This window comes from Moschus berezovskii, chromosome 1, assembly GCF_049115385.1.
Source record: "Moschus berezovskii isolate FMDL1 chromosome 1, NW_MosBer_1.0, whole genome shotgun sequence".
Lineage (NCBI taxonomy): Eukaryota > Metazoa > Chordata > Mammalia > Artiodactyla > Moschidae > Moschus > Moschus berezovskii.
Genome location: NC_142460.1, coordinates 86,718,721 through 86,744,575, shown reverse-complemented (window position 1 = coordinate 86,744,575; position 25,855 = coordinate 86,718,721). Strand labels below are relative to the sequence as shown.

General features: G+C 42.6%; 1 long non-coding RNA gene across 1 annotated transcript; it reads left to right on the top strand.

Moving 5' to 3' along the window:
- The first annotated feature begins 4,175 nt into the window (after positions 1-4,175).
- On the top strand, positions 4,176-21,268 carry LOC129562342 (uncharacterized). Its single transcript, XR_008687186.2, has 3 exons — positions 4,176-4,394; positions 15,510-15,559; positions 21,134-21,268. It is a non-coding gene; the product is annotated as an uncharacterized LOC129562342 (long non-coding RNA).
- Positions 21,269-25,855: the final 4,587 nt, after the last annotated feature.

The window sequence follows — 25,855 nt, the reverse complement described above, 5'->3', positions numbered from 1 at the left end:
TTTGCACCCTATATTTATTGCAGCATTATTTACAGTTGCCAAGATATGGAAACAACTTGTGTCTATTGATGGATGAATGGATAAAGAAGATGTGTGTATGTATATACACAGCTTCTCTTCAGAAAGACGTTGTGTCTTAGAACCTTGCATATAATCATTTAGCCAACTCCATCATACACACACACCATGGAATACTGTGCAGCCCTAGAAAGAAGGACATTTTGCCATTTGCAGCAACATGGATGGACCGAGAAGGTATTATGCTAGGTGAAATACAGACAAATACCATATGATTTCACTTATATGTGGAATCTAATAAAACAAAAGCAAACTCATAGATACAGAGAACAGACTGGTGATTACCAGTGGGGAAGGGGGTTATTGGGGGAGGGTAAAAATGGGTGGTGTGAATCAGTTGTATGATGATGGATAGTAACTAGATTTATGAGAGTGATCGCCTTGTAATATATACAAATACGGATTTATAATGTACACCTAAAATTTATATAATGTTATATACCAAATTTGGAGCTTCTCTGGTGGCTCAACTGGTAAAGAATCCACCTGCAATGCGAGAGACCTGGGTTCAATCCCTGGGTTGGGAAGACCCTAGGAGAAGGGAACAGCTACCCACTCCAGTGTTCTGGCCTGGAGAAGCCCATGGCCTTTACAATCCATGGGGTTGCAAAGAGTCAGACATGACTGAGTGATTTTCACTTTAATATACCAATTGTACCTCAATTAAAAAAGAAAAATAATGTTGTTTTTTTAAATTGCAGGCAACTTAGATAGTGTCTTAAAGTAGTAGCAGTGACTGTCAATTCTTTTGGACCATGGCCCACAGTAAAAAGTATATTTTAAACTGTGACATCAGAATACATAAATCAACACACATATATGATGTATAACAAAGATTTCACCAGCTAACACTATATTATTGTTACTTGTGATGTATTCTGGTCTTTCTCATTTAACCTCCCAATAACTCCATGAGGACAGGGTTCTTAGACTCATTTTACAGAGGATAAAAGTGAAGCTTGGAGAGGTTAAATAACTTGCCCCAAATCAGCAACTAGCAGAATTGGTTTCTAATGAAGACCTCGCTGATGTCAACTGCAAGATTCCTCCCTACAACACGTACTGTTTGGGGTTTCTAACCAAAGCCCTGACCCATTAGGTGTCACTTTAAGCTAGGAATGTTAATTAAAGATCATAGTAGCATGTGGTAGCAAATGATAAAGTTTACCAGTGGGTGTATAAGGAAAGAAGAAGTAGCATTTTTTTAAATGCAATATTCTAGGCATTTTATGTTACTCAACTTAGTCCTTCCTACAACTTTCAAATTAGGTATCTTTTTTTTTCATCTTACAGATTTGAATGCAGAGAGGTTTATCAACATTTGAAAGATAAGTATTTATGTAGCTATTGGACTGTAAGCTCTCCAAGGATAGAGACTGACTTTCTCATTTGTGTTTCTATTGATATCTTTAATGCCTAACAGTGCCTGGTACATAGTAGGAGATCAATACACATTTCCCAAAGGAACAGCAGAAGGAAATGGCTGGGCGTTAGATCCAGATCTTCCCAGCTCCCAAATCTAATTCTTTTTACTTCTGAACTCATAATTTATTAAAAACAATCGGTATTTGGCCTGTGATTTTTTTAACCCCGTACTTACTGCATAACTGGAAGTGTTATGAGCTCTGGTTCCAATGCCTGTTTGAAGCTCTAGGTACATAATTAGTTACTGAGTTCCCGTCTCTTGACTGAATCTATAATTAAGCAGGTTTCGTAAGACATACTTAGACATAGTCCCTGGTTCCCTTAAATGCGTTAACAGTCACCCAGAGGACCAGACTTGGAGAAAAACACAGGGCTGGAAAATATTTACTATATTCCAGTATCATTGCTCTCCTTGGTCACCATACTCAATTACAGAACAGGAAGGTGCTTTTTCGTTCGTTTGTTTTAAATTAGTAAACACAAATTTAAAAAGGCATACACTCTCACACAGTTTCTTCACGGTGCATCTTAGAAGTAAAACAAATTTTGACTCACTGGCACACGATGATATTAACATATTACAGTTTCTGTCCAGGAATTGGATAAAGGTGATAAATGAAAGGTAAGTCAAGCATCCTGTTCTAGAAGGATATGCTTAGGTGTGCCTGGAACCTCGCCCTTGCCTTCGGGACTCAGCAAGGCAGGTCCAGAGATCTGTGTATCGTCTTTATCTTCTGAGGAAGAGTGGGTGAATAAAGTCATTTCTTCTTATCTTTCTTACTCACTCATGTGTTGACCAAGGCCCCAGGCATCCCAGGGCATTTCACTGGGGCTTTTCACCTGTGTGCTCATCTATTTTTTCATTCCTCCACTTTTTTCAAGTATTTACTAAGAGTTCTTATAGGCTCAGGCTCTTCAAGGTGCTGTGGGGGCAACAGGAGGAACACAGCACAGGCTTTTGACTCTGCAGGCATTATTAATAATATACCTGGGACTCAGGAGTGACTGTGAGGCCCCCAGAAACTAAGCTGGTGACTTAACTATTATCACCTTCCTGCCTCACCAGCTTCTGAGAGCTTGCGAAGTCTTTCCTATTACTGTGGCCTGAAGAGTGTGATTCTCCCTTATTTCTCTCTGCACAGGGGTCACCGTGACGTCAACACAAAGGTGGCCCTCTTGCCTTGAGTGAAATAGCACCCATGACCGCATGATCAGAGAGGTGTCAGCCCTTTACACGTTAGTCAGCTGGAGAAGATGCAGGATTGGTTTACTTTGTGGATAGTTCTCCTTGCTTCCTGCAGTGAGTTTGGCTACCTTTATTTTCAGTCTGCACTAAATCTGCTGTTTTCATACAAAATATATTTTAGCTTGAGGGGAAGCCTGTCTCTTCTAAAATCAAATATTCTCTTTATATTCTCCATATTTCCTGCTCTAAGTTTCCCTCTAGTAACATCTGCCCAGCTCAAAATCTCATTTTATTTTTTTAATTAAAAAATGTATTTATTTATTTGGCTGGGCCAGGTTCTAGTTTTGGCATGCAGTATCTTTGCTCTTCATTGTGTCACGGGAACTCTTAGTCATGGCATGTGGGCTCTAGTCCCCTGATCAGGGATCAAACTTGGGCCCCCTGCATTGGGAATGCAGAGTCTCAGCTACTGGACCACCAGGGAAGTCCCCCAAATCTTTTTCTTTTAATTTTAAAATTTTATTCGTTTATTTATTTGAGTTGCGCTGGATCTTTGTTGCTGCACTTGGGCTTTCTCTAGTTGTGGAGAGCAGGGGCTGCTCTCTAGTTGTGGTGTGCAGGCAGCCCATTGTGGTGGCTTCTCTTGTAGAACATGGGCTCTATGTGCACAGGCTTCAGCACAGGCTAGTTGTGGTGCAAGGGCTTAGTAGTTGCAGCCTGTGGGCTCTAGAGCTTGGGCTCAGTAGTTGTAGTGCTTGGGCTTAGTTGCTCTGAGGCAAGTGGAATATTCCCAAACCAAGGATCAAACCTGGTTTGATCCCTGTCCCCTACACTGACAGGTGGTTTCTTAACCACTGTACCACTAGGGAAGTCCCCCCCAAATTTTTTTTTTTTAATAACAGTTTATTGAGATATAATTCACCCTTTTAAAGTATATAGTTCCATGGTTTTTAGTTTATTTGCAGAGTTGTACATCCCCATTGTCTATTTTCAGAACATTTTTATCCAAAAAGAAACCAGCTACTCATTAACAGTCATTCTCCAGTCCTCCCTTACCCCAGCCCCTGGCAACCACTAATCTATTTTCTGTTTCCATGAATTTGCCTATTTCGGACATTTCATACAAATGGACTCACACAATGTGTGGTCCTTTGTGACTGGCTTCTCTCAATTAGCATGAAGTTTTCCAGGTTTATCCGTGTTGTAATATATGTCAATCCTTCCCCCCTTTTGACTGAATAATCAATTGTATGGATAAGCCATATTTTGCTTAGTCAGTCATCAGTCAGTGGACACTTGGGTTGTTTCTCCTTTTTTCGGCTATGATGAATAATGCTGCTTATGAACATTTCTGCCCAATTTTTTGTATGGGCATATGTTTTCAATTCTCTTGGATATATCTAGAAGTGGGGATGCTAGGCTGGCTCAAATCTTAAATAAACATTTCTAATTGTCTTCTTTCTTATCTGTTTCCCAGGGAGGCTGTTTCTCCATGCTCACTAAACAAAAGGGAATGACCAACAGCAGGACCTTCTTCATCAAGTCCTGGAAACAGCACCTGCTTTTCCAAGTCCAAAGATCTCCACAAAGCCCAAACATCTCCACTGTAAACAATATGCAGCTCTGAAGGGCTGTGGCAGACCAGGATGGGGACAAGTCACTGCAGTGACTCACAGTTAATAGCGGCTTGCAGCTGCCAGAGGAGGTATGTAGAAACAACCTTTTCTTATAAACAAAGGAACATTTCCAGTTATGTCATTCTCTGCTTATAACTGATTCCTTGAAATCTTGTCCTTCATAGCCTGTCAAGGATCTTGGACTATGATCTCTGATGGTATGCGTAGCATGGAATAAGCAGTTTACCACCTTGGAATCCTAAATTGCCCTTTCCCCACCATCTACCCACTGCAGGTTCCCGTTTGTAACTGAAGTGTGCCCTCTGCTGGTCATAGGCAGCTCAGCCCCACACCACAGAGCTGCAGGGCAGGTTTCTTAAAAAATCATATCTTCTCCAGGAACATTTTGGTAATTGCTACAATTTATTTAGCTATAGCAATATGGAGAAATGACATCTTCAGAGCATGCCTCTTTTATTTTTTACTTTTTGATGTTTGTGGGTTTTTTCCTTTATTCAATAGTAGCAGGACTGAGCCAGTTTCAGTTATATTTATGAGCCACTCTCATCTGTGATAAATAACCATTATTTATATTTATGCAGTGCCTGCCCAGGCCCTTCTGCTCCTACTGATTCCTTAGTCACTAAAACACTTTCGTATGGTAGGAGTGGACAAGGGCTGTTCGAGACAGGAGGTACTGCAATTTACAGGCTGTCAACTGTCCAGTAACTTTCCAGAGGTGGTTTGTAGACTGAGTGGTGAGCAGAGAAAGCCCCAGAGACTGACTGTCCTCACGTTCTGCAGGGTGTCCACTTGCCCTGTTAGAAGGCTTCAGGGCATCAGGGGTCCCAAGCAGACATGGCAATCCTTTCTTCCTGTTCCTTTCACCCGGGCACTCTGGCCCAGAGTAGGGAAGGAAGCCAGAGCCCAGAGACCACAAGACAGTGCCAGCAAAAGTCTGAATCAGTGATATCGGGAAAGGAAGAAGCTAGGGGAGGGGAGGTGGGTAAGAGAAAGAAACAGTGCGCAAGGGCAGAACAGGGGACTAAAGAAGGGACTCCATTTGTCTGAGGGTTATTCACTGCTTTCTGCAATGCAGTTCACTGTAAAAATCTGTTCAATTTTTAGTCAGTGAAGAGCATCCTTTCTGATATTCTGGAGTCTTTGAAAACAGTGCTGTGCTTCTGACCTATTGTTTTGGAACATTTATACTTTCTGCGTTGAGAGAAAAGCAGCACTTTTATGAAAGAAAAACAATTTTTAGAGATGGTTTGGATTTCTAACCTCTGAGTGGAGGGATTAGGGGGAACAAGGGCTCCTTATTGTGAGCATACATCCTGGCCAGAGGTCTGGAAATCTGTCGCACCCTCCAAGGTGATCGTCAAGTACAGCCATAGTGGGGACCCCACTCCCCGCCCCAGGGAACCCCTCCTCACAAGGATCTGACTACCCCTGTCAGTCTGCTTGGGACTGCAGAAATCCAGGCTCAGGGTGTAACAGAGAGCCCTGTGTCCTGTTCTTTCTCTTGCCCTCCATTTCCTTCTTGCCTCCTCCCTCACCTCCTCACCTGGTAAGTTCTCTTCTCCCACACTGCCCCTCTCCAGACGTTGTGACTTAGAACTTAAGCACTTTAGGAAAGACAGGACTCAGTATATTCTTATAAGTGGGTGGTGCTGCCCCTTTAAAATCCACCTGAGGGGGAGGTGGTGGAGAGAAAGAGAGAACCAGGTCTTCTGCCTTTCCGCCTAGAGATAAAGGTTATTCTTAGTAAGATCAGCTTGGCACTGGGGAGACGTGTCCCTTCCCGTCCTGGGGGCTTTGCACATAGCAGTTCCTCCTCTTCATGAAGGGAAGAAGACAAACGGGGAGAAAGAAAAGGAAAAAAAGAGGAAGGAGGTGTCATCACTGTTGCCCTGGTGGGCTCTTCTCAGGATGTTCTTTGGAATGCTGGTTCTGGTGGACAGAATTGGACAGGGGAGTGCCCTCAACCCAACCCCAGAAGGTCAGTTTTAATTCTAGCAGTCACTTTTGAAGCGAGAGACTAAAGGCCAAATGAGTTCCCTTCAGGCCTTTGCAGAGCACTTTGTATGTGGCATGTGTTTAATAAATGTTTGCTCAGCCTCCTGCTTGCACCCTCCTTAGGAGTCTTCTAGGAGTACCCTCATTGGGCCTAAGGACGATTGTTATCAGTCAGGGAATTCAAGCCCTAGTATTCGTTTCGGAGAACCAAGAACTTGAGAATTTAAAAAAAAAAAAATGGAAAAAGTGAAAAGGGTGGGTAAAGCTCGAGAAAATTTACGTAATCCGATTCCGCTTTGGACCCAGATGGTGCGATTCTGCAGTGCCGCCAGTAGGGGGAGCTCGGGCAGTGTATCAGAACACCAGCGCCCGGGTTGCCAGGAGCCAAAACCTCCGGATAAACAAAACAATGAGCCTTTGCAGTTTCTCTTCGGTTCTTATTCCTGGGCGGCTCAATCCGGGCCCTTTGATTTTCATCCTAGGGGACCCGGCTAGCGTCTAGTGGAACACTAACTGGTCCTGGGTGTCTTAAAAATCCTCTCTCCCCTTTCCTCCTTGCCTTCTCTCTTCCTGTTTCTAATTCCTTTTCTCAGTCTCTTTCAGTATCTCTTTATCTTCTTCTGCAATTTCCATTTTCTCTGAATATATCTTTCTGCCTATGCTTCTTTCTTGTTATTTCTCTGTATCATCTTAGGCCCACTAGTAAATGCTGTGTGTGCTGCGTGCTAAGTCCCTTCAGTCCATGTCCGATTCTTCACGACCCTATGGATCGTAGCCCTCCAGGATCCTCTGTCTGTGGGATTCTCCAGGCAAGAATACCGAAGTGGGTTGTCATGCCCTCCTCCAGATTGTCCCCATCCAAGGATTGAACCCATGTCTCTTATGTCTCCTGCAATGCAGGTAGATTCTTTATCACTCGTGCTGCCTGGGAAGCCCCTTGTTAACATTAATAAAAAAATAAGTGGAGATGAAGCCATTATAACTGAGATCTGAAGACTTCAGTATTTGGTTGCTACTGCTGCTAAGTCACTTCAGTCGTGTCCGACTCTGTGTGACCCCATAGACGGAAGCCCACCAGGCTCCCCCGTCCCCGGGATTCTCCAGGCAAGAACACCGCAGTGGGCCGCCACCTCCTTCTCCAATGCGCGAAAGTGAAAAGTGAAAGTGAAGTCGCTCAGTCGTATCCGACCCCCAGCGACCCCATGGACTGCAGCCCACCAGGGTCCTCCATCCATGGGATTTTCCAGGCAAGAGTACTGGAGTGGCTTGCCATTGCCTTCTCCGTGTACACACAAAAATTAATTTGAATATATTGTATTCAAAAATTAAAATATATTGTACAGCAAAAGTGGCTAATTCTGCCGCCATTTACAGTTCAGTCGCGACTTGTGTGTGTGTTCTGTCTCTGTCCTGCAGACCTGCTGCACTCACCAGCCTGCAGTTCTCTGTCGGCCTTTGCTGCCAAGCTGCTGCCCACCTCCCCAAAATCTGCAGGAGTCGTCTCCCTCCCTGAGCAGCCTAACGAGGTCTTTCAGGTCCAGAATAGTTGTGCCTGTCTCTGGTGACACTGTTTGCTCTTTCCTAAGTAAGGCCCAGCCCAGAGCTCACTGGAGCTCATAAAATTGGGAGTTGAGGGACTCCAGATGAGGAAGTGGGGAAGGACTCAGCTTGCCCTCTGTTTGAAGCCTCTTGTCCTCCAATATTCAGGTGTTCCGGCTGCACCTGGTCTACTCTGCCAGAGTATTTTTGCTCACCGTGACTTTCTCTTAGGGAGCTTCTTATCTCTCTCTCTAGACTGACACTTGGGGACCTCTAGCTTATCACACAGTCTGTATGTATCTGACCCCCTTTAGGACACAGAGTTTGCATTCTTTTTCTGGGTTTTTGGGCCCTAGGGACTCAAGCAATACAACTGAGTGTGTGTTTTAACTTTCCAGAACATCTCATGGCAGTCAAGACGTAACTCTAGTATCTTACAAAAGGATGCTTTGCCTGGACTCCACAGGGGCTTGTGAGGGTCCTGACCATGTATGGTATGCAGATGGCTCTGGGCAACGCCATTCAGCAGGCGCTGTCTCAGTTCCAGGCCCAAATACTGTGACTGTGATTGGTAGAGATGGAGGTGGGAAAGTGTCCACCCCATTTCTACATTTCGTCCTCTCACCCTCTTTAGGATGAATCTCCCAGGATCCATCCTATGTCCAGTCTATCCTGTTCTATCCAAGTTCTCATTATTATTCAGACCCTAATTTTATATGTCCCTGAGAGGCAGATCCTAACATTTGGTAGGATCTGGTAGGACGTGAGACTCTTTAATCTTGGCACTTAAACTTTCTTTAAGCCTCCTGGAGCCAAGGAAGGTGGTGGTGGTATGATCTGATCATCCCTCTTCCTGCTCAGTATTTGGTAACCATTATCATCTCCTAGTTCGAGACCTGTTTGGATCAAGTTGAAGACCAAAGTAGGGAGTAGAGGCCAGACGGGCAACACAATCCAACGTTTAAAGGCACTAACCACTTGCTTGCCCTTGCTAGGCCCTGACCACACAGAGAGGTTGAACAGGACATAGGTCCCTTCCTCAGGGAGTGAATGCTTCAACTGGACTGCCCCACTATGTCTCCGGACAGAAATCAAAATGAAACTGCTGCAGAAAAACCCAGTGCTGCAAAGTGCTAACATCATCAGGCAGGTTGCCTCTGCAGTGCAATCCATAATTTCTGTGACTTCCAGAACCAAGAGGGCTGTTCTATGACTTTCTAAATTAAGCTTCTGCATTACTTTGGAAACTTAAAAAGCGTTCCTTCCCACAGACACTGCTCCCAAATTAAACCCTTTGTGCTTGTGCAGCTGTTCAGATGTTAGTGAATTGAAGATGGAAAGGTTCTTAAGAAGGGAAGAGTGGTGGGTGCCTAGAAAGGAGAAGGGAGCATTGCAGGGGTGGGTTTTTTTTTTTTAGGGGACTGGATTGAAGAGCTGGGGGTCAGGTATCAGGGATTATATGAGTTGAATATTATAATCAAGTGAGTACATAAAATGTTTTTAAATTATTAGGTCTAGATAAGTATAGGTTAAGGAGATGCATTTATTATGATCAAGTATTTCAAAGCATGATTTTAAGTGGAGAACTTGGTGAGTGGCTATTCCCTACCTCTAATCAGTAGGAGCCAGAAGGAATAAACACAGATTGCTAAAGTGGTATCTTAAGGTTATTGTGAGGCCCGCTTCGGAAGACTGGACAACAGTTGAGCTAGAATGGGTCACAGAGACTGGGCAGTGTCCTCTGGAGGCCTTCGCTGAAAGAAGCAGCCTGTGTTTCCTCCAGTGCTGCAGGTGACATTTAGCATAGACGTGGGCATGACTTGCAGAAGCCGGTCTCCAGGTTCCCTTCTAGATTGGGAGAGAAAAGGATGCACGTAACATTAGAGGCTTTTAGCAGCAGCTGGAAAGAAATGAACAGATAAAAGGCCCAGTTCCCTCTGGCCCACCTCTCACCAATATGCCGGGGCCCCTTCTATCAAGCCACCCTTGTGTCATTTGTTTCATAACTTACGCCTAGATCTTTGCCTACAAGAATGTGAGCCATTTTGGCAAACGGTTGTTCAGAGAGCCCTTGCTCACAAAACCTTTCTGCAATATCTGGACTGGCTACCAGGGCTCTCACGTCTCCATACATGCCATCCCTACCTTATTGCTGGGTCTCTTCCAGAGAGGCAGCAGTTATTTGGTGCTGATGTTAACTGCTCAGTCTGTTTCCAACAGACTCCTCTTGGAAACCACTTTCATAGGGGTCGGCTGAGTGGTAGGAGTTGGAAACAGGGGTCGGGGCTGAGTAGAGTGAAGAAGTAAAAAAAATCCACAGTTAGCCAGATAGTATTGTCCATGCGGCTGAGGAAGTAAGAGCCCCAGCCTGCAGCAAACTGGGCCCCAGGGACCCCAGACACAGAGAGGAGCACTGGACTCTGGCTGCCTGGCTGCCCCAGCAGTTCCAGGGCAGAGCCCTGAGGAGGCTGTCCTCTGGTCTTGGCTGTGCCCCAGATTAGCTGTTTTCCCTGGGCCACTTAACCTCTCTGGGTCTCAGTTTCATTATCTGCAAGAGAAAAACATTTGTGCAAACACCTCTAAGGTTCCAATAAACTATGTTCTGTCACTCCATAGGGACTTGTGTTTTGGTTTTAAACATTAATGATACCTTTTACCTGTATGGTGCTTTATGATTTATAAAGAACTTTCACACACTTATCTCATTTGATCCTAACAGCCATGCTATAGGATAAGTAGGACAGAAATGATTCTCCCTGTTTTCGAGACTGAGAAACTGAGGATCAAGGAGCTTAGATAATTGTTATCACACAAACAGTAAGTGAAAAGCCAGGACTCCAGCCCAGGTCTTTTAAGTTGAGCTTAATTCTTCATTTTTTTGGGGGGGGGAGTTGTCCTCTGTGCTTTTAAAATTGGGTAATTATGGATCATCTACTAGAAAAATGAACTTGGGATTTTTAGATGCTTAAACTCAACATGAGCTCCAGTAAAGTCCTCTTACTCTCAATTGCCCTATGAACTCACAAATGTGTGAATGCCTTGCTTCTCTGACCAGACTGTAAATTCCTTGGAGGTTCAGGCCATATGTTTTCTCTTCCCTCCTATATTCCTTCAGTAAGCATCACAGAGCCAAGCACCTTTCAGGGGCTGTTGCATTGCCAGGAGAGAGAAAGCAAAGTAAGACTATGAAACACATAAGCGGGACAGACGTCTGTTTCCACATTTGACCACTTGTCCTACAAGAACTGTTATCCTTGTACAAGTTCTGCCCAAGACAGTTACATGATTGCCATATTATTCCTTGAGTTCTGTAACACAGCACAGTGTCCCCTGAGAGCAGCAGCCATATCTTTCTCCTCAGCATGATTTTCCAGGCGCAGGATGGGCTCATAGGTTCAAAGAGACATAGCCTCAGTGATCTCATGCCCCAGGAACATGATGTAAGTAAAAGCGGCAGACTGGCTGCCTTAGGTGGGTGATGGAGGTGAATTACTGGGCGGGGGGTAGGGGGGTGTGCTGCTGTGAGCTAAAGCTGAGAGTGAAAGGAGTAATGAGGCAAAAGTAGCCAGAGCATCTGAGGAAAGCTGCCAAGGACATCTGGGTGCTGAAACGAGGGAGTGCCTTCTTCGAGGGTAGGGGGAGGGGAAAGTCAGGGGAATGAGTCAATAGGGCTGAGCCCACGGCCTGTGTGGGTTCTCTGACTACTTGTGCACACTTGACACCAAGCCTCAGTGCAATTTGTTTCACATCCCTAGACCTCCACCCTCATCAGTGACTGCGACTTCAGTCCTTTCTTCAGGATTGAAGGGAAGGAACACTCAGAATCCAGAGCTGGGGACAATTGACTTGATAAACATAGATGGCCCCAACTTAAGACCTTTGCCTCATTGTTACCCTGACATCTCTTCATTATCCTATTTGCCAGATCCTTACTTTCCCAGACTTGGTGGAGAAAGAGAAGGATTCTGAGATTTGTAAGCAGGACCACTCCCAGGAAATGAGATCATCCCATACCCTAGGGACCGACTCAGTTGAGCTCCACTGGCCAGAAGAATCTTAGCTCCAGATGAAGGAGGTCTCTGTCTCTCCCCTTGTAGCTGCCTAGGACTTCACTAAGAGAACACTCCTAGGGTGATAGAATATTAGAGACAACAGGCACCTTAGAGGTTACATATTCATCCAACACCCTCACTTACAGATGAGGGAAGTTAAGAGCATGGTGATGACATAAGTGTTCAAGTCACTCAGAAAGTTAGTAAAAGAGCCTGGATTAGAACCTGAAAGTCTTGATCCAATACCGGGCTAGATCGTCTTTCTTATCTGACGCTGGCCCTTTGAGATGCCAAAAATCTCCAGCCAGGGGCAACTCTGAGCAACCAAGCAAGAAAGATCTGAATTTACAAAACTTCCTTGTGGAAGCACCTGCTTTTTAGGAGACTTTTTTTTCTTTCAAGCCATAGAAATCTATTTTTATTAAATAGATGTGTAACTTGGATTAAAGTAAGTAAACAAAATCAGTATGATGGCACAATATACAGTATTTATATCATTTTTGAGTTTTGCAACAAGATCTAAGACAGGTGTCTTTGCATGAGAGTTCAAGAAAGTTCAAGGCTTCCTTTGTGGCTCAGCTGGTAAAGAATTTGCCTGCAATACAGGAGACCTGGGTTCGATCCCTGAGTTGGGAAGATCCCCTGGAGAAGGGAAAGGCTACCCACTCCAGTATTCTGGCCTGGAGAATTCCATGGGGTTGTCCATGGGGTCGCAGAGTTGGACAAGACTGAGTGACTTTCACTTTCACTTTTTCAAGAGATCAGTCAGTTTAGGAGACTGTTTATGTTACAGCCAGGACTGGGAACTCTGTCTCTGCCTCCCACTAAAACTGCTATTCTAAAAGCCTTTCTAGTGGCCAAGGCTGCCCCTTTTGGCCAAACACAGCACCTGATCTCATCCTCTAATCAGACAGTCCTGGTTCCTCATGGTGGTGGGGGTGACATCCTGTCAGATGAAAGGTGGAAGCAGAGAGCCTTGCACAGACACTTCATAAATGTTCTACAAGCAAATAACCAAGGTTCCAACTCTTCTGCACTCCGTTTAGATCCCTACTTCCAAAAGCATCCAGCAGACTTATGTCCAACCTGCTGATTAATCAAGTCAAATAAACGGATATTTATTGAGCTACAATTGAGAAGGCAGTCTATCAGGTGCTGAGCTTTATACAAAAACCGGCCTGAGTCCCTACCTTCAAAGGACTCACAGGCCAGTTCAGGGAGACCAGGTGAAATTATATGTGAATTATATCATAGGCAGCAATATAAGTGCTATGAAGCAACAAATGACCATACGCAAAATGATTGGAAGAGTTAATTTGTGTATTGGTGTACAAAAGAAGACAACACTGTGAACTACACAGGCCAGGGAAGTTTATGGAAAAGGAAAAATCTGGTAAGGACTTTAAAGGATGGGAAGAATTTAGAGGAATCTGGGGAGAAGGGATGAGCATTTCAAAAACTGTAAGAAAAAGTACAAAAATAGAAAAATGCAAGTGTACTGAGGGTCAGTTCAGATCAGTTCAGTCGCTCAGTCGTGTCCGACTCTTTGCACGCCAGGCCTCCCTGTCCATCACCAATTCCCAGAGTTCACTCAAACTCATGTCAATCGAGTCGGTGATGCCATCCATCCATCTCATTCTCTGTCGTCCCCTTCTCCCTCCGCCCCCAATCCTTCCCAGCATCAGAGTCTTTTCCAGTGATTCAACTCTTCGCTTGAGGTGGCCAAAGTATTGGAGTTTCAGCTTTAGCATCAGTCCTTCCAATGAACACCCAGGATTGATCTCCTTTACAATGGACTGGTTGGATCTCCTTGCAGTCCAAGGGACTCTCAAGAGTCTTCTCCAGCACCACGGTTCAAAAGCATCAATTCTTCGGCGATCAGCTTTCTTCACAGTCCAACTCTCACGTCCATACATGACCACGGGAAAAACCATAGCCTTGACTAGACGGACCTTGGTTGGCAAAGTAATGTCTCTGGTTTTTAATATACTATCTAGGTTGGTCATAACTTTCCTTCCAAGGAGTAAGCGTCTTTTAATTTCATGGCTGCAATCAGCATCTGCAGTGATTTTGGAGCCCAAAAGATAAAGTCTGACACTGCTTCCACTGTTTTTCCATCATTTCCCATGAAGTGATGGGACCAGATGCCATGATCTTTGTTTTCTGAATGTTGAGCTTCAAGCCAACCTTTTCACTCTCCTCTTTCACTTTCATCAAGAGGCTCTTTAGTTCCTCTTCACTTTCTGCCATAAGGGTGGTGTCATCTGCGTATCTGAGGTTATTGATATTTCTCCCAGCAACCAGGGTACTGAGGGTAGTGAGTAATAATAATCATAACAGTAGATGATGCTTATCATGTATCAGACTCTTTTCTCAGCAACTAACATATATTCTCTTGCAATTCAAATTATTTCTATTATTAAGCCATGTTTACAGTTGAGGAAACTGGGGCATAGAGGGGTTTAAGTAACTCACCTGAGGATACAACCTCTAAGTGACTGAGCTGGCATTCCAGCCCGAAGGCTATATATCCAGCCACTGCTTTGTATAGCTCTCATTATACCTAGAGGAGTTGATTTGTTGAAAAGGTATATTGGGGAAAAACACAGAGGATCTTGATTTTGTGGGCAGCAAAATTAAAGCTTTCTAGATAGGGACGTGGATCTGGATTTAAGTTTTTAAATTGAGATATACACAGGAAGGGGCTTCCCTGGTTGCTCAGATGGTAAAGAATCCACCTGCAGTGCAAGAGACCCTGGTTCAATCCCTGGGTCAGGAAGATCCCCTGGAGAAGGGAGTGGCAACCCACTCCAGGATTCTTGCCTGGAGAATTCCATGGACAGAGGACCCTGGTGAGCTACAGTCCATGGGATTGCAAAGAGTCAGGCACGACTGGGTTACTAACACTTTCGCCTTCATACACAGGAAGAAAATTCTAAGGACATATTCATATAGGAAAAAGCAGAGAAATATATTAACTCACACATTTAGATGAGTATTAACTCACCCATTTCATAGAGTGTGTTGTCCAGAGTTACTTCTGGTGGCCTCTTAGATCTTGAACTACCAGATAATCAAATCCATGATTGACAGCACCAAGGGAACAACCAAAAGGTAAGAGGCCCCGAAATCTACCCAGGCATGTGCTCAAACGCTAGGGATAGGATATGCTTGGAGGAGGGTGTGTAAAGGGAAATAGGAGGCATCTGGGTCAGAGAACAAGTGAGAGGTCAGCAGAATGAGCTGGAACCTTACGTGTATAATTCAGCAATACCTTAACCATGATTGGATCAAAGCTTCTGGAGGAAGAAAAAGTACTGCCAGTTATCTTCCTGAATATTTTATAATAGCAGGTAATTTCTTCAGTCTTTTTCTTCAACTTACAGGCTGAAACGGAAAATTCTTTTCATGCACAGAATGCTATTTCTCTCTCTCTTTTTAAAACTCAATTTTGCTAATATATTCCATCAAAGACTGTAAAGCTGAACTTGTTCTCATGACCATCCCCTATAATGAACGTGGGACAGATGAAGTAATAAGACCTCTAAAAGGGTGGTAATTGAAATGAGAGCATCTTTTCTTTTTTTCCTCCAGGAACTGATGTACAAAGGAGCCTGCTCAATCCAATGAAGTAAAAACATTAGGTAATTTGAATCCTGAGCAAAGATTAGATAATTGTCTTGGATGGGACTTTGGGAACAGTCACGGGAGATGAGGCATCATCCTGTTGAGATGGTCTTTAGGGAATATCTGGTTTGTATGAGTGTTGTTTGGCCCCTGAGTCACAGAGCAGGGGTTGAAGAGTTGTCCTTGGTCTGGGCTCCAGGCAAAGTTATGTACTTACCCTTGTAAATTGCGGTATTCAGTATAAGCATTGTTGCAATTTATGGCCACGCCTTCGTGACCCCACTTTTGGAAATGGGCTCCAAGTCTGAGTTCTAAGCAGCTGTTTTATGTCCACCCACAGGAAAGCAGCACATACATGGTGTGGGGGTGGTTTGAGGAATGGTTTGTGAATGCCCAAATCTTGTTCTCTTGAACACGTATTTTTTGTTTGAAGAATGAGTTGATTCATTTATGTTCAAGTGAGGGCAAAAAAAACACTCTAATGTAAGAAAATAAAATGTTATGTAGCATACCCTCTTCAATCACGTGGTATTGAGATACCGCGGCTGTTAGTCTCTTCTGCATTTGCTTTCTCCCCAGCTGCTACTTTTGAGAAGACTTGGAGGCCTGGCGTAGTTCATGGGGTCGCGGAGAGTCGGACACGACTGAGCGACTGAAATGAACTGAACTGAACTGAAGCTCATGCCTTACATTGAGTCATTTCTGGCTGAGGCTGTCATAAGGAAATGTCACATTCCCAGACCCACATTCTAGGAACCCAGTCATTACTTTTGGGCTCCTCTGTTGACATAAATTCTTCCCCTTCAGCCGGATTTGGAATATTTGGCACCAACGACAAACCTGGGCACCCATGTGGCCCCAGAGCCACAATTCTTTCTGTGTTGACCCTTCTGTGTATGTTGGCCCAAGTCCCAGAGGTGAACTGTTATCCTGGTTTCTCCTCATAAGTTCTGACTTATTGTTCTGCCCGTATTTCTGCTTCTTCCTCTAGCACTAGGTACTCTTCCCAGTTTCATCCCTCCTTGTCCCTTCTTTCTGCCAGCTGAAGTTACCTGCCATGCCAGGCCATGGAATGATTGTGTCATAGGACAGGCACACTTGCCTTATTGGACTGTCATATTGTTTCCTGTTCACTTAAGTCGGGGCTTCCCTGGTAGCTCACATGGTAAAGAATCTGCCTGCAAATGCAGGAGACCCAGGTTCAGTCCCTGGGTCTGGAAGATCCCCTGGAGAAGGGTAATGGCAGCTCACTCTTGTATTCTTCCCTAGAGAATTCCATGGACAGAGGATCCTAGTGGGCTACAGTCAGTCCATGGGGTCGCAAAGAGTCAGACACAACTGAGCGACTAACCACTTCACTTCATTGTTGTTGTCTGTTCACGTAAATCAGTCAGTGTATCTCAGTAAGAAAGGTACCAGCTTCTAGGAGATGTATTGGAAACTCCAGGGGGCACCTTTGATTGTCACAGTTTTTAGGAGGGGCACTAGCAGCATTTAATGAGTGGAACCAGGGGTGCTGGCTATTTGATCTTGTGCACCAACAAGTGTCGTGTGTCCTGTGCAAACTTTAGAAGTCACACTGGATGTTTGCGCGGGAAAATTTGTTTGTAATTATGCGGTGTGAAATTCAATCCCATTTTACTTGGAAACACAAGTTACTTTTGTATATTTTAATATGCACTGATTTTTCTGTAAATGCCTCTTAAGCCTTTTTAAAGGAAGAGAAGATGGCACTGTGTTTGTTCAGAACTTTACCAACAGTATTCACAATTTCAGAAAAGCATTTGACTGCCAGCAATTTCACTATTGTGATTTGAGTTGTCAGCAAATGTGTCTCTATCTATTACATTTGTCTCAGTCACATTCACTCAGATTTCAAAGCAACTGCTTCAGTCTACCTCCTAGTTAGTCTTCCCTAAATATTAATATACTCCAATACATATTAGTTAGTTATAAATTATTCCTCTTCTATCAGTAATTTTTCTCTATCTTCATCATTAGAACATTGTGTTGACTTTTAGAAAGATGTGTGTAGGAGGTTTCGCTGATGGCTCAGTGCATAAAGAATCAGCCTGCTGTGCAGGAGACACGGGAGACATGGGTTCAATCCCTGAGTCAGGAAGATCCCTGGAGAAGGAAGTAACAACCCACTCCAATATTCTTGGCTGAAAAATCTCATAGACCGAGGAGCCTGGCAGGCTACATACAGTTCAAAGTGTCCCCAAAAGTCAGACACTACTGAGCAACTAAGTATGTATAGGAGGTTTATAATTTGTGAATTTCTTTTCCAGATAGTAAGTAGGACCTAACAAAACATTCACTTGAAAATAGGTCATTGGCTCTGATGAGGTTAAGAATCCTTGACCTGAGTGGATATTGTGGTACTGTCTATGGAAGGCAGCAAAGGACTGAAGATGAGGTCAGTGCATTCCTGGAAGGAGGCTGGAGCTGCCCACCAGGGTTTGCTGTAGCATCCCCTTGAGGAGCTGACCACTTTCCAAATTCCAGTGTTTATCCTCATCAGGTTTCCAGAAGTTTTCAGAATCCAAGGTCACTTGAATCACTCAAATCCAGGAGGTTGCTGCTGCTGCTGCTGCTAAGTCACTTCAGTCGTGTCCGACTCTGTGTGACCCCATAGACGGAAGCCCACCAGGCTCTCCCGACCCTGGGATTCTCCAGGCAAGAACACTGGAGTGGGTTGCCATTTCCTTCTCCAGGAGGTTACTCATAGCCAAAGTAGAAATTTATAGTGGGAGACATTTCTTCCCAGGGACTGAAAGCTTATGTCTACTGCCTGGGGCAGCCAGTCCCAGGATCAGAATGAACACAGATGCTGAACACAGGGCACACGGGATACTAAAGGGAGATGAAAAGAGGCAATCCTGTTCCGCAGCAACCACAAAAGGCAGAATCTCTCCCCTGCACAGGGCTTGGGTGTGCACTACCATGTTAAGATGCCTTGGGGTTTTATTTCCTGTCATCCACACTGACCACTTCCCATTCTGCCCACACCCTCACTCACCTTCACCCAGTCTTCCCCCAGGCGATGGGCAATTCAACTGATTATCTTCTATGCAACGGCATTCACATTCTGGACCTGCCTTCCTCTGATTACATCCACATTTCCTCCCTTGATTGGAGTTTCATGAGGTCCATGCATTTCAGTCTCTTGATTTACTCCCACGGGTGACTAATCACATTCATTGTCTGTGAATTTTACTATTGATAGTTCAACTCTGAAGGTGACCTTGTGTCCCTGGTCTCCAGATTCATGGAGAGGGAGACCTCCCACTGTTTCTTCCATATCTGGCCAAAACTGATGTCCGAAACGAAGACTCAATCTCCTTTCCTGCTCTGTTGGCACAGTTCTCCTGATCGTTATCTCAGTTTGATAGAGAATATTCCCTGGTGGCTCAGGGGTAAAGAATCTGCCTGCAATGCAGGAGACACAGGATCGATCCCGGGGTCAGGGAGATGCCCTGGAGAAGGAAATGGCAACCCACTTCAGTATTCTTGCCTGGAAAATTCCATGGACAGAGGAGCCTGGCGGGCTACAGTCCATGGAGTTCCAAAGAGTCAGACACGACTAAGCAAATAAACAGCAACAGCAACAAATTCCTATCTCACTCCAGCTTCCCAGTGACTCCCTTCCACTTGCCCTGTGTGGCAGTTTCAGCACAGATCAAGTGGGAGACCACCCAAATTATAACCGATTATGGATCAGATAACATGGGCATCAGGATATTTGGTTTGGGGGAGATTTTGTTTGTTTTATATTATTTTTGAATATACAGTGATTCTACTCATATAGACTGGTCAGAGATGGAATGATGAACTGATTAATGGAACAGTCTAGTTAATTAAGAGATAGTATATATAACATAGATGAACAATGATTTTTGAAGAATTATAAATAAAATACAGTTAATTCAAAATGTATATTAATTATGGTGGAGTTGTTTTTTCATGGTTCAGAAGGGAAAAGCTCAAGGAAGTGTGCTTGTCCCCCACACCCCCACACCATTCGTTTTTACATTACAGACTGAAATGATGTTTCCTCAAGCTTCTCATCTCAATCACCTGAATCCTCCCAGTCCTTATCAGTGTTCTCTGTGCTCTTTGACTTCCCAAAGAAAAAAAAAGTTGAATCTTTCAGTAATATTTCCACATCAGTAAGAATCAGTCACTTTAACCTCTTTGTAGCTTCAGCTCATTCTTGTATCACTTTCACTAACTTCTTTGTGAAGAAGCTCCCCTAACCAAATCAAGAATTTATGTTGCTGTATTTCCATAAGGCTTTAATTTAATACTGTCCACCCTTCTTCATTAACAGAAGATACAGTAAATATAGCACAAGTTCATAGGTTTCTCCAAGAACTGTTAAATATTGAATAAACATTGAATTGAAATTTAAGTGTAAGAAATCTTTTAAAGTGTACATCATTTATTCATTCATTTAATTATTCATTAGATGAACATTTATTAAACATCCATCATGTGACAGACACTGCTTTCGGCATTGGAGATACTAAGATAGCAAGTCATGATCCTAGCTATCAAGGAGCTTAAAGTTTAAAAGAAGAGAGACTAATATGTAAAAATATGATTTTAACTCAGTGAAATAAGTACTACTGTGGAGGTTTGCTGATGATCAGTTGTGGCATAAAGGGACTAAATGACCAACTCTACTTTTAAAAAGGTGCTGCTTAGAGAACAAACTTAAGGTCCCCAGAGGCCAAGGGTGGGGGGAAGGGATAGTTAGGGAGTTTTGGATGGACATGTACACAGTGCTATATTTAAAATGGATAACCAACAACTGTATAGCACAGGGAACTCAATATCATGTAACAGCCTAAATGAGAAAAGAACTTTTAAAAGAGTAGATAACATGTATATATATAAGTGAATCACTTTGCTGTACACCTGAAACTATCACAACATTGTTGACCGACTTAACCCAATATAAAATGAAAATTTCTTAAATTCAAAAATAAAAAAAGATTACAAGGTTCACAGAGGAAGATGCTTATAATGAATTGTGAAGGAGAGGTAGAAATTTTCCCACCAGATAACAGCAAAGAGAGATGTTTCAGAAAGATGGAAGAACATGTGCTAATATAAAGAGGCAAGTAAGAGTAACTGTTACTTGTTCCCAGTACCTGGGAACAGGAAGCAGTGTGATGGGACAATCCCTAAGTCAAGAGCTCATGAGACAGGGCTGGAGAGGCTAGATCCTAAATGGTATTGAATACCTTGATAAAGGGTTTGGATTTCATTCACCTGGCAGTGGATAGTAATTGGGTGCTAAATGGGAAGTGGCACAATCAGATCTGTGGTAAGAAGACGACGACCGATTCCATGTGGATGACATATGGTAAGACTAGCGGTAAGGAGCCACTAGAGACAGATGAAATAGTGGCTCACTGCTGAAGACTCATGACGCTAGAAGGCATTTGGTCCATGAAGGTCAACATTTCCTAGATCTCTCTAGGTGGAACTGTGTGGCTAAAGGAATGTGAGTAAAAGTGTGTAGGGCATTCTGAGCTCAGGTGGTTAAGTGAACCTACCTCACACTGTCTTCCCTTCTGCAGCAGCCCTGAACACCTCATGAAGATGGCTGTGCCATAAGATGGAAGGAACCTGGATCCCTGAGTCAGAGAAGAGAGAGCTACCAAGAGAGTCACCCAACCAAGAACACATACACTGAACTTTGTCTGCATGCTAAGTCATTTCAATCATGTCCAACTCCTTGTGACCCTATGAACCGTAGCCCACCAGGCTCCACTGTCCATGGGATTCTCCAGGTAAGAATACTGGAGTGGATTGCCAGGCCCTCCACCAAGGGATTTTCCCGACCCAGGGATTGAACCTGTGTCTGGCATGTCCTATGTTGGTCCTTCATTGGTAGGTGGGTTCTTTACCACTAGTGCCACCTGGGAAACCCATACTGAACTTTATATGAGTAAAAAAGTAATTTGTGTGTGTGTTCAGTCTCAGAGATCTAAATATTGTTAAAACTGTTAGATTACCCTCATCCAACTAATCTGACTAATACAGGAGGAGTATTAGGAGATGTTTGTAATATTTAAGATAAGATAGAGACTTTCCATGTTATATGCTGAAGTATAGGATCCTGTGGAGAAAATAAGTGGAAGATGGAAGAAATGGGGATGATAATTTATGGATAACATTAAGAAGGCAGAAGGAAATAGGATCCAGAGCACAGGAAGCATTAGCTCCTTCGGCAGAAGGTGTAAGGAGGGATGTCTCTTCATTTAAAACACAAGGGAAAGCATATCTATAGGTGAGCAGTAAGAAGCTGCCTAGTTTTCTCTATGATATAAGAGGTAAAGACATGCTGAGAGAGTGAAAGGATAGCTTTCAAGGTTCAAATAATCAGCATACAAATAACCAGGAAAATGTCAACCTTGCATGGCAAGAGACAAATAAGAGATGCCAATGCCAAGATGACATGCAAATGAGAATTATCTGATAAAGGTTCAAGACAAAGATAAATAGCAATTTCTGTGAAAAACAGGAGAGCTGTGCAGAGATATTTAACAAGCAAAAGGCCACCAGCCCAAATGGTTGAATAAGTCTAGCTCATCATTCTGGGTGGAGGGGGCAGATAGGTGGGTTTTAGGATTGATCCAGGGTTGAAGAATTGCAGAACAGATGTAGTACAAGAACAAAGGAAGGTTGGAATTGGCTTAATAAGTTAGGATAGGCCTACCTGCTGAAACCAGGGCCCCAACAGTAATTCAGTGGCTTAAACAAGATAGAATTTTCCAATTCCAGGTACAATAGAGTATTCCACATATGCCACAATGGATGAAGCTTAAAAAAAAAACAAAAAAATACCTTGAACATAATGTACACAGCAGATTTTTGAGGACTCTGAAAATTAAACTGTAGTTGGTAATTGGGGAAGAGGACTAGAATTTGAAGTACCATCAAATTGGTAGGCAGTTTATCATCTTTTTCCTCCAGTAAGCAGCACAAAACATGAATGTGGGCTTCTGCACAGAGGGAGCTTCAGGAGAAACCCTCTAGCTCTAGCTCAAAGAGCAGGGAAGGGTCTCCTAATGCTCAAGAGAGTCAAGGAGAGCCCTGTTTATTCTTTTCTCCGTTTTCTCACACCCCAGCCCCTGAGAAATCCTATGATGGCAATGGCGGTGTCTGTAGTGATAGCTGGACCTGCGGGATTCTAAATGCTGAGGGAGGGGAACTTGCCCCTCTGATCAGAGGAGCTGTGATCATCTGTGTGGGACAGACTCCTGTTGCTTTTTGTCTTCTCTCTGTCCTCCTGCTGGTTGACCCTGGACATCAGTGTGACTGCAAAAAGATGGAACAGAGTGAATAAATACAGTTCCAACTTTCTGGTTGGAAAATCTCAGGTAACCAGAAAATGCTGAAAAGATTGTCCCAGGGAGAGGATTGGGAAAGCAGGCCCATAAAGTTGCCTGTAAATTCTTGGGCTCACTTCCAAGTGCATACACCCATGCCCATGCTGATCCTAAAGAGCATATAAGTTTAAGAACTGAACTACGGGACAGATCACCAAGGTTTCAAACTAGCCACTGGGTGGTGCACGTGCAAGACAGATCTGAATAGCACTGTTTTGAAATCAGCCATCACACTGAAACCACAGAAAGTCGGTTGGAACTTGTACCTGAATCCAACTGGGTCAATTATCTGTTAAAACAAATACCCATAATCCCATAACATAATATTAAAAATGTACAGGATACAATCTGAAAATAATCAGCATACAAATAACCAGGAAAATCTCAACCTTGCATGGCAAGAGACAAATAAGAGATGCCAGTGCCAAGATGACATGCAGGTGAGAATTATCTGATAAAGACTTTCAAGAGCAACTATTATAATAGTGCTCCAAAGAGTAAGGGCAAATGTTCTTAAAATATAAAAAGCTAGAAAGTCTCAGCAAAGAAATTGAGGATATAAGGAAGAAACAAAGGGGAATTTAAAAAGCGAATGGGCTCAACAGTAGAATAGAAATATCAGAGGAAACTGTAAATGAACTTGTAAACCAATCAAAAGAATTTACCCAAAGTGAACAACAGAGAGAAGAAAGTTGGCTTTGTTTTGTTCTGGTTTTTTTGTGCCATGCCACACAACTTGTGGGATCTTAGTTCTCTGACCAAGTATTGAACCCAGGTCTTCAGCAGTGAAAGTGCAGAGTCCTAACTACTGGACTGCCAGAGAGTTCCCAAGTTGTTTTTGTTTTTAATGAATAGAATTTCAGATATCTGTGGAAAGACACCAGAAGATCTAACATTGATGTTGTCAGAGTCCCAGAGAAGATGAAAGTGCAGTGTAAAAAAATATTTGAAGAAATAATGGCTAACCAGTTCCCAAATTTTGTGAAAGACATAAATCTCCAGGTTCAAGAAACTCAGCAAACCTCAACAGGATAAACCCAAATAAATCTATGCCCAGACACATTGTAAGCAAACTTATAAATTAATGGCAAAGTGACCAGAGAAAAATAACACATTATTTATAGGCAAACAATAATTCAAATGACTGTGGAGTTCTTATTAGATACTATGGAGGACAGAAGAAAGTGAAACAATATTTCTAAAGTGAAAAAAATAAAAAACACTGTCAAATCAGGATTCTATATCCAGCAAAATGCCTTCAGGAAATAAGGTGAAGTAAAGACATTCTCAGTGAAAGAAAACTAAGAGCCAACAGACCTGCCCCAAAATAACTGCTAAAGGAAGCCTTTTGGAATGAAAAATAATAATACCAGAAGAAGAAAACTTGGGATATGCGAAATGAAGAGAGAGCAACAAAAATAACAAGTACATAGGTAAATATGCTCTTCTCTTTTTGAATTATTTAAAATACTTTCTAAAGCAAAAATTAGACAATATCTAGAACTGAACAAAAATGAAAATACAACACATCAAAATTTGTGGATGCAGTTAAATCATTGCTTAGAGGGATATTTATAGCATTAAATGTTTATATTGGCAAAGAAGAAAGTTCTCAAATCAATAATCTAAACTTCCACCTTGAGAAACTTTTAAAAAAGATGAGCCAAATCAACCCCAAACAGCAGAAGGATGGAAAAATAAAGAGAAGAGCAAAGAGCAATGAAATTTAAAACAGAAAACCAATAGAAAAATATCAGTGAAGCAAAAAACTCAATAAAACTGATAAACCTTTAGCCAGAAAGAGAAGGAGACAGAGGGGTGTGCGAAGAAGCAGTGTGCAGGGATTGCCAGTATCAGGAATGAAAGAGGAAAATGACTATAAACCCTACAGACATTAAAAGAATATTAAGGTGATACTATAAACAACAATTCTACACACAAAAATTCAACAACTTTCATTAAATAGACTAATTTCTTGAAAATTACTATGACATACATATACTAAAGAGTAAATAGATATTAAAGAGATTGAATTCATGGTTTAAAATCTTTCAGAAAAAGAAAGCTACACACCCACATGATTTCACTGGTTCACTTGGTTTCATTTGCCAAATGTTTAAAGAATAAATAACATTATTTCTACACAATTTCTTCCAGAAAATATAAGAGGATGGAACACTTCCCAACTTACTTTATGAGGACAGCTTTACCCAGATATTAAAATCAGATAAAGATAGTACTTGGAAAGATAACTGGAGACTAATATAACTTAGAAGCACAGAAATTCCCACAAGATATTAGCAAATTGAATCCTGTAATGTTTAAAAAGAATAATACACCACAATCAAGAGAATTTATCCTGGCAATGCGATATTAGTTCAATATTTCAAAACCATTCAATATAACCCACCATACTAATATCAGAAGACAGCATTAAGAAAACGAAAAGGTAAACTGCAGATAGAAAATATTTGCAAAACAAAATATGTATATGATAAAGGACTTGTATTCAGAATATATAACTCTCAAGACTTCACAAAAACACAAAAGATCTGAGCAAACATTTTACCAAAGAAGATATGCTAATAGCCCACAAGCCCATGAAAAGATGCCCCAATTGTAGTCATAAGAAAAATGCAAATTAAAACTATGGTTTATTCAGAGGGGTAACTGAAATTAAAAAGATTGATGATATTAGGCCTGGGTGAATATGGAGAAACTGGTTTTCATACATTATAAGCAGGAATGCAAAATGGCACAGTCACTTCAAAAATCAGTTTGGCACTACCTGTAAGTACCATATAGTCCAGCCTTTTCATTCCTGGATATTTACCTAATAAAAATAAAGCTATGTCCTCACAAAACTTGTATATGAATATAGCATAAGCATTCATAATAACCACAAAT